Here is a 7,630-nt window from a genome sequence, read left to right as displayed (position 1 = left end):
CAAATCAAGGAGATTAGGGAAGGTAGAGTTCCACACAATGCCTTTGTCTCAACTCAAATGTACAAAATATCCCCCTGGCTCGGGGAAGGGAAAGAGAGAAGAGAGTTGGCGACAAAACAATGAGAGTGAGTCTAGAGGGGGCACTTGTTCTGCCCCTAAAATGTGGCCAAGCCCAAGAAAGGTATGAAATCTCCAAAAAGTAAAGAACCGCCCCTTCCTTATAGAACCTCAAGGAGTTGGCAAAACCCTTGGGGATGTACTGGCTGAATGGCTGGTTGAGACACACATGGTGAGTCTCACATGCCCTGTGAAATGATCTGATAGTTCTTGTGCTCACAGACTCTACATGCAAGTAGTCAACAGAGCCAGAGCCAATAGGGCTAGACATAGACACAAGGTGCATCAGGACAGCAAGCCATAGAGGCAAATGACCAAGTCCCAACAGGATAATAGAGACCTTGAAACTTCCTATTTCAGAGAATTGGGTAGAGGCTATTTAGGAATCATTAGGACATTGAAGACACTGAATTGACTGAGATGAAATAACACTTGTTTCACGAAATGGAGGTTTAGAGATAAAAAATAGTTGTTACATAAAAACTAAAAGTTACACGTCTGCATGCCTTAGTTTGTGAACTGAAATTCACACCTACTACACCTAGATGTTCTTAGATGCCAGTTTTGCTTTTCCATTACCTGAGCTGTTCCCAGACTCCTTTATTTCAAGGTAAATTTCTGCACTTCTGTTAAGTCCCAGGATTACTGCAAAGATGCTTTCTAAAGGGAAATCAAATCATTACAGATTTTGCTATTATTATTGTGAACCTATGTGTCCTGCTGTGAAGTGGCCTCCATTTAATAGGCTGCAAAAAAGAGATGAAAAGCACAGCAATTATTATCCTTCTCAGATGCAGGAACTGAGCTCAGACCCCAGCAACTGGAAATCTGTATATATCCTGGTGTTGGCAAAGCTTTTAGCCGTTCTGCCTGGAGTCTTTCTTTGAAGTGTATCCAAATGGGACTTTGAATACCAGACACTAGCCACTCCTTGCTCTCTACTACAGGATTAAGAAACATGGTTTTGTTTGATGGCATGTCATCTAAGGTGGTTTTTACCTTTTAAATAAAAAAGATTACTCAAGCTTCAAAGCTAGTTGTTCCTTGGCAAAGGGCAACACAAATTCTTGGGGGAAGAGAAAAAGGATAAAAATTCTGAGTCTTTCTGGTTCTCTCTGGAGTTCCTTTTTAGGTCACTTTCACCAATTAGTTCCCAAAGATCCTTGCTGACAGCAATTTATAGATGAAAATCCAAACCAAATGAGCCCCAGCTGTGGGACAAAGGCTTCCATGGTAAAGCAGGGAACAGATTAGAAGCTGGCTTAAACACACACACACACACACAAACTAACTATGGGAATTCAGCTAAGGAAACTCAAGGAGGTCTGGACTCCAGGGAATAAGTTCTGAGTCACTCCAGCCATTTCCCATCTCTCTCTGTCCTTTTTTTCCTTTTTTTTTTAACCTGCATGGCCCGATCCTCAGGCCCTAACTCAATCTTTCTGCATGCTACATTGAGTCACTTGGCCTTGAAATCTGAGCATGGTTAAGAGTTGAAAATCATTCTATGGTCTGTTTCTACAAACCTCCTGGTATAACATTATTTTGTCCTTATAAAAAGGAGATAAAAATGTCACGGGCAGAACTTGGAAGAAAAATTCAAGTAAATAGAACAATACACTTCATAAATACAAAGTGCTTTCAGAGTGTGTCCCAGGCAAGGTTATGCATGGTTTGAAAAGAACTGAATTTTAATAAACAAAATGTTGCACTCTAAATGCTTTTTACAATGGTAGCCCCATTGTGACTAGCTTTTCAGTTAGCTTAAGAGAATTGTGTTTTTCATGTGATTTTGCCAAAACTTAATATTCATAGAAATGATACTGTGCTCAGGATAGCTGAGATCAGACCAGAGGAATTTCTCTAAATAACAAAGGGACCAAAAGGTCATTGCAGTACCTGCAGAACATTAGAGAAGGTAGGGTTAGAAAAACTACACCAACAAAATGCTTATATCTTTGCTGTATAAGTTTGCTAGGACTGCTATAACAAAATGCCACAGAATGAATGACTTAACAGAAATTTACTTTCCCACAAATATGGAGGCTAAAAGTCCAAGATCGAGATGTTGGCAAGTTTGATTTCTCCTAAGGCTTCTCTCCTTGGTTTGCAGATGGCCACCTTCTCACTGTGTTCTCCCGTGGTCATTCCTGTGTGTGCACACATCCCTGGTGTCTCTAAGTGATTCTAAATGTCCTCTTCCTATAAGGACACCAGCCATATTAGATTAAGATCATTTTAAATTACTGTCTCCAAATACAGTCACATCCTGAGGTAACAGGATGTTAGGAGGTGGCACAACTCAGCCCATAACAGTGTCTTACACCAATATTTAATGCTGCTGAGTATTATAGCCACAATCTACATAGTTGGGGTCTTAAAAGTAGGTCACATAGGTAACAATACTCAGATAATGAATAACCATAATTTGTAATCATGTTATTAAATCAATATATTTTCCCTGTATATTGCAGAATATTCTCTTGCCACCCACCCCTCATCCCCCAAAATCCCTATGGTATGCTAAGCTCTATGGCTGTCAACCAGCAAGCTCTGTCTCCATTGCCTAAGAACTGGAAGTAAGGAATGCCTGATACAGGTGGCAAGGGTGCAGTGAGAGGAGGGTGGGGAGCGCTTGGAATCCCTGCAGCCCGTCTTTCTCCCCCACAGGTCTCTTCCTAATTCTCTCCACTCCCAAAAAGTGGAGATTTCTAAGTTTGACTTCTAGAAATAGATGGTGCTATAATTCTTACACATTCCATCCAACTCAATAGATCAAGAAGGTATTAAGCAAATATTTTGGACCAGATAATATGTCAAGCACCGAAGGTGACATAGAACCTGGTTTGAATGAGGCTTTGACCTCAAAGAACTCTTTTTCTTGTAGAGGGGAATGATTCCAATAAAGATAACTAACGATAATGTAAGGCAGAACAGAATGAACGTAGGAAGAGTTAGAAACAAATACTATGTGTAGTAGTACTTCAATGAAAAACAAGAAACAAATGCTGCTTGGAATACATAAGAGGAAGAGATCAACTCCAGATGGGGCTGTCAGAAAAAGCGCCACAGAAAAGCTGGAAGATGGGCTTTGATAAAGGTATATGACTGTGATAGAGAAGTTGGGAAATAGAGAAAAAAAGAACATTTCACGAGACAGGAAAAACACATTGTATGTAGTACAATCAGGAAAATATAGATGCGAGCCATATTTTACCTTGTTTGAATATCAGTTAGTGTTAATTTAGTAGACAAAGGGGAGCTATTGAGGTTTTTAGGAAAGGTGTCAGGCTGTCTTCGTTTTGTTTTATAGAGATTAATCTAACAGCAATATATGTAATGGGTTGGAAGGGGAGTCTGGAGAAAGGGATACTGGATTAGAAGTGATTGAAGTAGCCAAGAAGAATTAATATAAGGCCAAATTCTTGGCCACAGTGGAAATGGGGAAAAGGAAGTTGACTTGAGAGAATCTTTCAGACATTTGGCATTAAACACAAATTGGGATAGGGTGGCAAAGTCGAGAAAAAGTACTTCCTATATGACAAAATGAACAGAGAATTTTGTAGAAGGAAGAGATGACAAAAAGTGTGGCACATGGTCTTTCAAAAATGGCTGTGTTCAGTCATTCTTGCATTGCTATAAAGAAATACCTGAGACTGAGTAATTTATAAAGAAAAGAGATTTTGATTGGCTCACTGTTCTGCAGGCTGTACAGGAAACATGACCCCGGCATTTGCTCCAGTAGTTTTCGCTCATGGCAGAAGGTAAAGTAGGAGCAGGCATGTTACATGGCAAAAACAAGAGCAAGGGAGGTGGAAGGTGCCACACAGTTTTAAAGGATCAGGGAGAACTTACTTCCATGAGGACAGCAGCAAGCCATGAGGCATCTGTTGCCATGACCTAAACACCTCCCACCAGGTCCCATTCCAACACTGGGAATTACAATTCAACATGAGATTTGGTGGGGACATATATTCAAACTATCTCAATGGCCCCAGACAGTCTCTCTTCTCCTGGTACCAGCATGTTACTACTCACCCCAAGAGTTGTAGCATATTTCCCCTCCCCTTGAATGTGTGCTGGCCTCAAGACCTACTTTGGCATGTAGATTGTGCCTGATGTGACATTCTAAACTTCTTAGCACAGTTCTTAAGAGAAGAGATCTCCTCTTGGAACCCAGCTGCCGCAAGCGAAGGAAGTGTTGACTAGGCTACTGAATGATTAGAATCCCAATGAGAGAAACTCTGAAGGAGGAGATCATCTTAGAGGTTTTTCCCAGCTGAGTGAAGACCCTAGATAGGATCAGCAGAAGAACTGCCTTGCTGATCCTCACTCAACCCAGAGAATTATGAGAAATAATAAACCATTGTTGTTTTAAGCCACTAAGTTTTGAAGTAGCTTGGCACACAGCCATAGATAATGAAACTTAGGGTTAAGCCCACAGGGAATCTGTATTCATCTGCTTGGGCTGTCATAACAAAATACCACAGACTTGTGGCCTAAACAACAGATGTGTATTTTCCCATAGTTCTGAAGGCTGAAAGTCCAAGATCAAGGTGCCAGCATAGTCCAATTCTGATGGGCCTCTCTTCCTGGTTTGTAGATGACACATTCTCTTTCTGTCCTCACATGACCTTTCCTCTGTGAGCACCAGAGAGAGAGAGAGAGAGTTCTCTGGTGTCTCTTCTTACAAGGATATTAAACCTATCAGATCCAGACCCTACCATTATGACATGGTTTAACTCAGTTACTTCCTCAGAGGTTTCATCTCCAAACACAGCCACACTGGGGGTTAAAGCTTCAACCTATTAACTTGGGGGGGACACAAACATTAAGCTCATAATATAAAACTTCTAAGTAAAAGAGATTTTTTTTTCTAGAGGCAAGAGCGAAAGGTAGAGAGGTGGATTAAATTCAAAATTGTCAAGGCTTAGAATCATTAAACAACCCAGCACGGTGCCTACTACATTGGATGAGCTCAAGAAATCTCATTGAACAAACAGAAAAATGAATTACTTGATAACTTTTAGGTGGAGCCTCAAAGTATAAAGGTTGTTTTAAGGACAGTTTTATGGGTAATTCCATGTCTCAGGGAAGAGTCAACTGATTCTCTGAAATAAGCTAGCTGAGAATTCTTAAAGAGGATCATCTACAGGCCAGGCACATTTCCTCACGCCTGTAATCCCCGCACTTTGGGAGGCCGAGGCAGGTGGATCACGAGGTCAGGAGATCGAGACCATCCTGGCCAACATGGTGAAACCCCGTCTCTACTAAAAATACAAAAATTAGCCGGGCATGGTGGCATGTGCCTGTAGTCCCAGCTACTCAGGAGGTTGAGGCAGGAGAATTGCTTGAACCCAGGAGGCAGAGGTTGCAGTGAGCCGAGATTGTGCCACTGCACTCCAGGGTGGGCGACAGAGCAAGACCCTGTCTCAAAAAAAAAAAAAAAAAAAAAAAAAGAGGATCACCTATAATTATATATGAGTGGTATATGGAAATACGTATACAAGATGTTAACATGGAATACCTGGAGGAGGAGTGGATGGTCAGTGTGAATGGAGAAAGAGGGATGGAGAGGAAAAAGAGCCAAACCAAATAGGAAAAGAAAGGTGACACTAAAAGCTACATACTAAGATTTTATATATGCATTTATGGAAAATAATATGTAATTTTTTTCATATTTTTAAATGACAGGGACCACTCATCCAGAAGGAGTATATGAATGATGTCTTCCAAATATAAGTGACAAAATAAACAGAGATAAGTTGTCACTGTGATAGAAAAGATCAAATCTTCAAATTGCAGATGGTAAGCCCAATCTCAAGACAGAATTAATAAAAGATGGTTTGCGAGCTCATACAAAGGGCCCATGGGCTTGTCTAATAGAATCCTGCCAAACTGGCTTCATTTTCTCTTTATCCCATAGACATAGTACACTTTGATTTCAGCAAAGCATTTGAAATATTATTCAGTAACAATTTTGTGGGCAAGATTAAGAAATAGCTGGTTTAAATAGATCCTGCTATTGTGGGAAGGAAGATTTGTAGTAGTCTGGCACAAGAGTTGTCCTGGGCCCTGTCCAGGAAGTTATTTTGTGAATATCTTAAAGATTTTTTTAAAATTCTCAGATTTCCAGACAATAAAAAGTTGTGAAGTGTTACTAAAATGCTGGACTGAGATCTTAACAGGTTGGAAGAATGGATCTTCACTGAAAAGCTGTAATTTAATAGGAAAAAATATAAAAGTTATACATAGGTTAAAATAATAGTATTGAGCAGATCTTGTTTAAGTACGGTTTGTGTGAAAAAATAAACAAAAGTTACTTGTAGTTTGGCTGACAGAAGGCTCAATGTAAGTCATGTGTCATTTAACCCCAGGAAGTTAATAATCTCTTTCACTACTTTCCTGGACATGTAGGTTCAGACAAAAGGAGAATAGTAGGCCACTGGTTTGACGGAATCTGGAATATCATGTTTCATTTTGAGCAAAGGGGAAAATCAGATAGTGGAGATGAAGAAAGCCACATCATATGTAGAATAGTGAAGAAACTAGAATTTCTGTGCTATATGGTAAATTGTAGCTGTTCATTCACCACCACTACTTAATACAAAGTTCTGATATTTTAAGCTTGTTAATGGTCCCCATCTTGAATTATTTGTTGCCTTTCCCCTTCTCAACCTCCCGATCTTCCCAGCTTCTGACCTTATTGTACTTTTCTCCCTGGTAAAGGACATTATTTACTCATTGATTCAATTCACACATATTTATGGATCACCTGCATTCTAGACAAATTTTCTAGGCATTTGAGAATCAGTGAACAACACAAACAAAAATCTCTGGTATCATGAGGCTCACATTTTAGAAGAAAGTGACAGAAAATAAACAGACATTATAAATGTATATATTTCATGGTATGTTAAAGGTTGATAAATGCTGTAAAAGAAAGGAATGAATAGAATACTACAAAGGGGTTCAAGGGCACTAGGAATAAGGTGGAAGCATTTGCAATTTTAAGTGGTTTTGTCAGGGCAGGCCTCTTTGAGAAGGTGATATTTGAATTAAGTCTTGAAGGAGGTGAAGGAGTTTCTCGCATGGCTACATGGGAGCAAAGCATTTCAGTGCAAAAGCCCTAAGCACTGTGTGACTAGAAGGGAGTAAGAAGAAAGGTTATCAGGAAATCAGCTCAGAGAGATAATGGTGCCAGGTAAGAACTTCAGCTTTCACTCTAATTAAGGTGGAAATCCATTGGTGGCTTTTGCTCCTCTAATCCATTAGAGAAGCAACGTGATCTGACTTACATTTCTTAAAAAAGCCAATCTAGCTTCGTTGTGAAGGACAGATTCTAGAGGAGCAAGATGGGAGCCAAGATAACAGTTACAAGGCAATGGCATTGATCCAGGTGAGCAGCAATGCCACTCACATCAGCACAGTAGCAGTGTAGGAGGTAGAAAGGTAAAGCAAATGAGACTTCCTGAATGTTTAGATGTGAGACTGAGTTTTTTCAGCCTGAGCA

This window comes from Nomascus leucogenys, chromosome 9 (genome assembly GCF_006542625.1).
Source record: "Nomascus leucogenys isolate Asia chromosome 9, Asia_NLE_v1, whole genome shotgun sequence".
Classification (NCBI taxonomy): Eukaryota; Metazoa; Chordata; class Mammalia; order Primates; family Hylobatidae; genus Nomascus; species Nomascus leucogenys.
The sequence above is the reverse complement of the archived record's forward strand: the minus strand, read 5'-3'. Positions refer to the sequence as shown.